The sequence below is a fragment of the Belonocnema kinseyi genome, chromosome 9 (genome assembly GCF_010883055.1).
Source record: "Belonocnema kinseyi isolate 2016_QV_RU_SX_M_011 chromosome 9, B_treatae_v1, whole genome shotgun sequence".
NCBI classification, from domain to species: domain Eukaryota; kingdom Metazoa; phylum Arthropoda; class Insecta; order Hymenoptera; family Cynipidae; genus Belonocnema; species Belonocnema kinseyi.
This window is the reverse complement of record NC_046665.1, coordinates 11,233,207-11,242,047: the sequence shown is the minus strand read 5'-3', so window position 1 is coordinate 11,242,047 and position 8,841 is coordinate 11,233,207. Positions and strand designations below refer to the sequence as shown.

General features: G+C 31.6%; 1 protein-coding gene across 15 annotated transcripts in view; it reads right to left on the bottom strand.

Moving 5' to 3' along the window:
- The window catches only part of LOC117180904 (angiogenic factor with G patch and FHA domains 1), a 600,913-nt gene that overhangs the window by 576,694 nt on the left and 15,378 nt on the right, over window positions 1-8,841 (bottom strand). For 13 of the 15 annotated variants that reach the window (XR_004468075.1, XR_004468074.1, XR_004468073.1 and 10 more), the window contains exon 1: window positions 3,412-3,657. The exons of 1 other annotated variant lie outside the window; for it this stretch is intronic. The gene's annotated coding sequence lies outside the window, so the exon portion shown is untranslated. Of the gene's footprint in view, window positions 1-3,411; window positions 3,658-6,760; window positions 6,934-8,841 lie in introns of those variants that run through there. One more of the 15 variants, XM_033373511.1, reaches the window with a different exon arrangement.

The following is an 8,841-nucleotide window of genomic DNA, read 5'->3' as shown; positions in this document are numbered from 1 at the left end:
TATATAATTTATATTTTATACTTGAAGTAACGTAACCTCAAAATACACGCATATAAAGAGATGCGCGAAGTATTCAAATCATGAGAATCGCCAGCCCAGCATCGAAATCTGGAAGTATTAAAATCCCAATCTCTTCATTTTATTTCAAAACAGATAGAGATATAAATAGAACCGCCGAAGTGTTCCGACCGGCAATCGTGCACCTTCGAGTTTTCAAATTCAGAAGAGGAGAAATGGGTTGCGCGCGCCACCCAGGCATTTATATCGTCTCCTACCATATTCACATGGACATAGACGTGTCATAGTATCGGACCACGTCTCGTTTCAGATCTGAGATCTTTGCTCCAGCAATCTGTACCAGGCTAGCACTGCTAGCACAAATATTAATAATTGGTATTGATATTAAGAACATACTTGGTCAAAGTTACCCAACTTTTGAAGAATAGTTTCACGGTTTGTAAAGATTATTTAACAATAAAAAAATAAGATTCTTATATTAAAAACGACTTTTTCTAGTAGAATGAGAAATTGAGCCTACCGCGATTAAAACGGGACACGCTCGAAATGCCTTGGTTTCAGTTGACCTCTTGGTTATCCTCATTCTTGATTTTTTCAAGTCGGATTTTCAATTTTTTAAAAGGATATCTAAATTCAAAGAAATTGAAAATCCGACTTGAAAAAATCAGGAACGAGAATAACGAAAAGATGAACTGAAACCCAGGCATTTCGATCGTGTCCTGTTTTGATCGCGGGAGGCTCAATTGCAATCCAAATTTGTATTTGTTATCAAGTATATTTCGAATTTATCAGCACCATATGTTTCGATCAGACGAAAATTGAAACAGAGCATTTTCAACGTCTCGAACTTAATTTCGACTCCTTACGGTTAGTTAATGAAAAACTATTGTTAACAATTATTACTTGTGAGGTATGTTTGGATTCGTAAAAGAGTCAGGAACGTGGCAATAAGCTTAAAATTCAGGAAAATTAAGAATTTGTATTCCTATGAATACGCGATTTTTCCTCCGTCTAAAAATCCCCCAATCTCTCAATCGACTTTAGTAAAATTTAACGAAAGCATTTATTTAACATATGTTTTATTATTAAATCTTTCTATAACTTATAAATTCGAAAAATATTCAAATTTATATTTATTTACATTTCAATTATTTATTTAAATGTCTTGAAAAATGCATCAAAGAAATCTATTTAAATGGCCTTATAAACAATGTATTTTTCATGGATCTATCCTCCCCTATAAGTAACAATTTTCAAGTTACTAGTGATTACCTTTTTCATATCCTTAATTTTACCATAAAGAATGAAATTATCTTAGGCAGCACTTTCGATATCACACTCTTATTGTTCATAATTATTGTAATTAACTAAAAAGCTCACTTACGAAAATTTATTTTTTCGTAATTTTTGTATTAATCTATGGCACAAAATGAAACTTTTCACTCTCGTGATTATTATTTGTACGACCAGCCATTATTTATGTATGGCCTCATAAACAATGCATTTTTTATAAATATACCCACCCCTACATTATTTCTTTATAACTATTGTTATTACCAAAAACGCTCAATGAAGAAAATCAATTTTATAAAAAAAACCTTGTTTATAAGGCCATAAATAAATAATGGCTGGTTGTACGAAAAAATGTCACGAGAGTAACAAGTTTTATTGTGTGCCATAGATTAACAAAAAAAATTAAGAAAAAATCGATTTTGTTAATTGAGATTTTTGGTTAATAACACTACTTATAAACAATATGGGTCAGTATCTAAACGCTACCCAAGATAATTACATTCTTTATGGTAAAATGAAGGATATAAAAAAAGGTAATCGCTAGTCACTTGGAAATTATGGCTTTTAGGGGAGGATGTGTTTATAAAAAATATATTGCTTATAAGGCCATAAATAAACAATGCCTAGTCGTACGAAAAAATAATTTTTTTTTGCTACAAATTACTAAAAAAACTTAGAAAAAATCAATTTTCTTAATTAAGATTTTTTATTAATAACAACACTTATAAACAATGAGGGTCAGATATCGAAAATGTCACCCAAGATAACTACGTTCTTAATGGTAAAATGAAGGATATCAAAAAGGGTAATCGCTATAATAACTTGAAAATTGTAGCTTTTAGAGGAGGGTGTGTTTATAAGAAATACGTTGTTCATGAATAAATAATGGCTGTTCGTACGAAAAAATAGCACAAAAGTGAAGAGTTTTATTTGGTGCCGTATATTATTAAAAAACTACACCATGTTCATTGTTTTGTACCTACAACATCGTGGAAAAAGATTTCAAACATCGTATTAAATTAGCTTATAGTATCCTCATAATAATCGCTCGTTAATTTGAGCGCTTCAAGACCGTGTAGAAAATTTTACACAAGTATAGTATATTCTTTGATAAAAATGTAAAAATATAATCTAAGAAATAAATCAAGAAAATATGTGAGAAACAAATTTTGTAACTGATTTTTAAAGAAATGAGATATTTGCAAAAGCCATTGAAATGAAACCTCTAATAGTCGTATAGTGAGAGTAACGCACTAAACCGTAGAGAGAACAGCTATGTTCACAAATTTTCAGGAAATTAATGGGATTCAAGGAAAGTGTTAGAAAAGAGTGAGGGTAACTGACCTGAGTCTGATGAGCATATGGGGCCCCCAGCGGTCAAGTTTCCCTGCGCCAGATAATTTAAAAAAAAGGGTCCTTTCTCGCAGAGTGATTGTGATCCTAAATATTTACTGTCAGCCGTAAATATGAAGACGCCAGCTCGGACCTGGCAACTCTACAGCCCCCTGATATGACAACCCTTTCATTGTCATGAAATTGAAGGCTGTTCTATAACTACAATCATAAAGATATGACTGACTTAAATTCGAATTAGCTGAATAATTTTCCTGATATGTATCATTTTAATAAAATGGAAAAAAGTTGATGAAAATCGGTTAATATATCCAGTAATAAAGTAAATCCTTAAGTGCATGCAAAATTACAAGAACTCTTAACTGGCATTGAAGATATTAACCGATTTCCATCAAGCTTTGTTTCATTTTCTTAAAATTGTATCAAGAAATTTATTCAGCTAATTTAAATGTAATTTAATAATATTTTACCATATTTTCATTTTTCTCAACCGGTTCTAATTCTCTAAGAATGGAAAAAGGTCGCGTGAAACGTTCAGCCGCCCGAATGACCGGCAGTTAAGTATCCCCCTTGGTTTCCAGTATTGTGGAAAAATTATGTAGGAAAGGCGAGTTGCAATATACTTGTTAGCTTTTAAATTTAAAAAATTGTTTTCAAATAGTTTCCTAAAGAAAACAAAATTCGAAGCTATTTCTAAAACACGTGTAATAAATATGAAATTTAAAAAATACGAAGTGTTATTCATACTTGACCACTTGGCCGAGGGTGGTCCAAAATTGAAATTTCGATTTTTGATTAGCAATACCCCCAAGCTCGTGTCGTGCTTCCTCGTTCTTGCTCGAGCAATTTAAATTTTATACAAACGAATCTTCGCCGGATTTAAACTGTATTAGATCGTAGCAATAAATAAAGTTTTCTTCATTTTCAACTGAAATTTGCTGAATATTTCTTGTAAAATCCTTTAGAATCTTTTCATTAATTTCAGAAGTTATCAATATAGTCAGTGAGAATCGGTATGCCTACGGTGTCCCCAATCTTGGGAACTTTTTAAACTGCGCTTGCGTCGCGCCGTCAACCCGATTGGTAACCATTTAACAAATTTTAATCAATATTGTAGGCGTCATAGATAAAGGTTTACGCTTCAAATTGAAAATTCAAAAACAAATTTTTTCTAATTTGGACCAAAAAAATGTCCAAACAAAATTGTGAATTCAGTTTTTCGCCAAGAAGGGAAAAAAATTTTCTATTCTTGTTAAGGGAATTCAGTTCCTTATAATTTCACTTTTAATTTGAAAAAAAAAATTAAGGGTGACTCTTCCAGATCACGAGATGTCATGTTAGTGGGACCGTGCGATACCACCGCGATGCTCTCCCAGAGTCGCACAATGGGGAAAGAGCACATTTTTAGAGAAAACCGCCGGGCACGTGTGAGTCATTTAAATTGACATATGATACAAATGTATTTGTCTAAGCCAACAGAAAACGTTGCATAAATTAGCATTACCCTTAACGAGATTTCAGGATAAAAATGATGAAACTTGAGGTTGAGACGATTTTCTTTTGTCTTAAAAACAATTGTTTTGCAGCGAAAATTATCATATGCGGCCTCATCTCGCAGCCTAAATAATTCTGTTAGGTTAAAAAATATATTCACGTAGCTCAAAACAAAACAGGGAAGAGGATGATATTTTTGTTTCGAGACGACTGTTTCTCTAAGTATTCATAATAATTATGAATATTAATGTTCATAAACAATTTTTGTTAACAAATACACATTGCGCTCATTTTTTCATTATTTTTTTGTGTGAAATTAACTAGTACTGTCTGGCCAGAAATCCTGGCAGTCATATTTTTCATAGCGTCAAAAGCTCCTCATTATAATTATAAGATTTTGTAAAAGAATTGTTTGTAAACATTTTTTTATTTTAATGTAAATATTCTATACTGGCAAATTGCACATTTTGACATTATTTTTTGAAAAGGCTTAGTTGATTACGCAACAAAATCATGAAAAAAAGGTCGAAATGTGTATTTGTTTACAAAAATTGTACTTGTAGGGCGGTTTTGTCAAAAAATTTGCCCTTCCCTACTGTACGGCACTGGGAGAGCACTACGGTGGCAGGGCACGGTCCCACTAAAATGACATCTCGTGATCTAGAAGAGTCACCATTAATTTTTTTTCAAATTAAAGGTGAAACTATAAGGAATTGAATTATCTTAAAAATAAAATAGAAATGTTTTTCTATCTTGAGGAAAAACTGAATTCAAAATTTTTTTGGACATTTTTTTGGTCAAAATTAGAAAAAAAAATTGTTTATGAATTTTCAATTTAAAGTGTAAACTTTTATCTATAACACCTACAATTTTTATTAAAATTTTTCACGTGGTTCAGAAATATAGATATTTGAAAAAAATGTGATGCCGATATGAAACATGGCGTAATTCCCGTAATTTTGAAAATGTTCAAAAAACCTTTTGACACAAGGAGAACAATAAAAATATTGTTAAAAATCATAAATTCTAAAATTCATTTAAATTCTCCTAAATTCTGCAATATTCTCGGTTATATAACGTGAACTTAAATTCTCTGGAATTTAAGAACTCTACGGTTGTATCCGATATTTTGCTCAGAGTGCGCTCTGAGTTCGCGGCGGTGCTCATCCTATTTTATGCATGCGCCTGAATTTATTGGCTTGTAAATGCGCATTAATGTAAACATTGTAGGTGGCGTTCAAAGATATATCTTTGGTGGCGTCCATGTTTGTAAGAACATAATAGAATAAATAGAATAAAATAGTCAATAGAATAAAAAAGCCCGATGAGGTGTCTGTTTGAAAGTGGGCTAATATGATTCAAAACAGTTAGAAACGTTTAGCGAGTCAGTCAAAAATGTGGTTTAAAATCTGCAAATAGAACCAAATTTGCACGTCACATCTACATTCTGTTATTTCTACCAAAATCTATGCATGAAAAAAATTATCAATTTAAGGGCATGTGATACAGCTAAATACCTATATTATCGACCTCACTTTATCAGTTCACTGAATGTTTTTTTGAACCTAAGAACTTTTTTTGTAAATAACATATCGAGCTGCAACTTTAGAAAAAGTATTAGAGTACAATAAAGTACGTTTAGATACTGCATTTTAGTAGGAACTTCACTGCAAATTATTTTATCTTTTTTCTGAACCTTGACATTTTTTGAACGTTCTAACTTTTTTTATACATAAAATATCGGTCTCAAACTTTGAGAAATGCAAGAGCCGAAAGAAAACTACGTTTAAGTACAAATCTTAATAACAAAAGATGTAAAAAAAAAATATTCCAACTATCAATTCCCTCGGCATCAGCCGGTAACGTTGTACACGAAAATACAAACCCTGGCTTTTACTAGACGAGGCTCTAGAGGGTTCGTATTTTCGTGTATAACATTGCCGGCTGATGCCGATGGAATAGTTGAAATTTTTTTGCATCTTTTATTATTAAGCTTTGTACTTAAACGTAGTTTTCTTTCGGCTCTTGCATTGCTCAAAGTTTGAGACCGATATTTTATGTATAAAAAAAGTTCGAAGTTCCTAACAAAATGCAGTATCTAAACGTACTTTAATGTACTCTAATACATTTTCCAAAGTTTCAGCTCGATATTTTATTTACAAAAAAAGTTCTTAGGTTCAGAAAAACATTCAGTGAACTGAAAAGTGAGGTCGGTAATATAGGTATTTAGCTGTGTCAGATGCCCTTAAAAAAAGTAATCAATTTAAAGAAAGAAAGAATGTTTGCTAATCCAAAAATGTTAAAACAACATATTTTTTCGCCCAAATATCGGTGTTAATTTTAACAAAGAATGTCTAGAGTAAATAGAAACTTGGTTAATTAACGGTAACAAAATTTTTGTTCCTTTCACTAAATGCTTATTGATGGAAACACAATTTCATAGAATTAACCAACTTTTTTTGCATGACAAAGTATCCTAAACAAGGTTCGTTTGAAGACATAATTTTATTACTCACTTACTTAATAAATACTAGCAATCAATACTTTATACTATAGCAATCAATACTTTATTATACACTAAACTATAGTTTCATTTATTTACCGGTTGCCAATATACAGGGGCCTGAAGTTTTCACATTTTACGCGTTTCTTACATTCACGCTAGTGTAACTTCTTTTAGAATTAGCTGACTGGTCTTTTGTTATAGTGTTTTGGAAAGCGCTTTTCATGTACAGTAGACTCTACGACACTTCTCGTTTTCCGATTTCTCCTTCGTTCGCTTGCACTCACTCCTTGTCTCATCTCACGCACACGCATACGTGGCCGGCTACGCCTACTGCGCAGTAATACCAACTCTGGCATGTTTAGCTACTACGTTTGCCTGGCGCAGCGACTCTCATTGGTCACTGTTGGCGCATGATTCAAATCGGCATAATTAACAGTTATCGATATTAAAATAGATTATAATTGTAAACTGCCCATTAACTGGCAATTTTTACATAAAATTATATGAATATTCATACATATTATATTAAGTGTTAGAAACATGTTTATTTAAAAATTCGTTGTTGAAATAAAAGTTAGTTTTTGAAAGTAAATAAAACTATTAATTATAAAAAATGTACGAGTTATTATCTTGCTCTCACCTAAAATCACAATTTGCGTAATTTCTGATATTAAATTGCAATTCATAATAAATATATATTTTTACTTTAATAATTTGTAATTCTCTTTGGTTTGAATCGGGCGCCAAAAGCGACCAATGAAGGTCGCTGCACTGGGCAAGCGCAGTAGCTAACCAGGCTAAAGTTGGGATCATTGCTACTACGCCACATGCGGCTTGACGCAGGAGGAAGGGTTATCTGACCATTCCTGCCCGCTTCCCCTACAGCTCCGAAAACGAGAAGTTTCGTAGAGTCTACTGTACTTTCAGACTATTATAACAATATAATTTCTTTTTAAATTCAATTTTTTTTAAATCACAGTTGAAATTCATTTTTGAAAAAAAAACATTTAAAAAAATGGTTTTTATATTTCAAAAAATAGCTTTTTTATACTCTTTGAAATTATGTACAACAAAAAGTGAGTGGGAAATTTTTTCTTGCTCAAAATTAAAATTTTTACGCTCATTCTGAATCAAATAAAAGGTGTAAGATGAAATATGCTACGTCATTTATATATAATTATATATTTATATATTTAAATTTGACCAAGAAAAGATTTGTGGCCCACTTTTTACCCTTAATGATTTCAAACAGTATAAAAAAAGATATTTTTTGAAGTAGAAATTTTTGTAAATATGGTTTTTTTCAAAAAATCAATTTCAATTTTGATCCACCAAACCATGGGTGTATTTATTAACCAGTTGTAAATATACAGGGGCCTAAAGTTCCCACACGTTTCTTCACCTTCACGTTAGTGTACCTTTTGTAGGATGATCCGATTAGGCTTTTATTATATTGTTTGAAAAGCACTTTCCATTTACTTTAAGCCTATTATAATTTTTTTTCTATTCCAAAAAAATAGCTTTTTTATACTCTTTTAAATCATGTAGAATAAAAAGTGGGCCGAAAATGTTTTCTTGGTCAAATTTAGATTTTCACGCTTGAGGATACCACGTTAAGCTTCCGCAGCGCACGGGCACGAATACTGCCAGGTCGAATGTAACCTAAAATAAAAATGAACTTTTTTAAGATGATTATTTGTGCAAAAATATATAAATTACGTTATATGTTCGCGTTAAAAAGTGATTAAGAAATAAATCTATGGTTTGGTGAATTAATGTAGGTCCACTAGGACCATATATTCCAGCCAAGTTTCAGCCCGATCCAAAAAAGTTGATTTTAAGTGGGAACACTTGAAGTTTTGTGCCTCATATAAGAGTTTGTATGCATAAGAAACAACTATTTAATATAATTATTTGACATAATACGTCAAGTATTCCAATATAAAATTAATTTTTTCGATCCGGTTGAAACTTGGCTGGAATATAGTCCTTGTGGACCTACAGTAATCCACTAAACCTTTGGTTCAATTACGAACCAATTGTCAATATACAGGGGCCTGAAGTTTTCTCTTTTCCACACGTTTCTTCACCTTCAAGTTAGTGTAACTTGATCTAGGATGATCTAATTGGACTTTTATTATAGTGTTTGTAAAAGCTACTTTCATGAAATTTAAGAG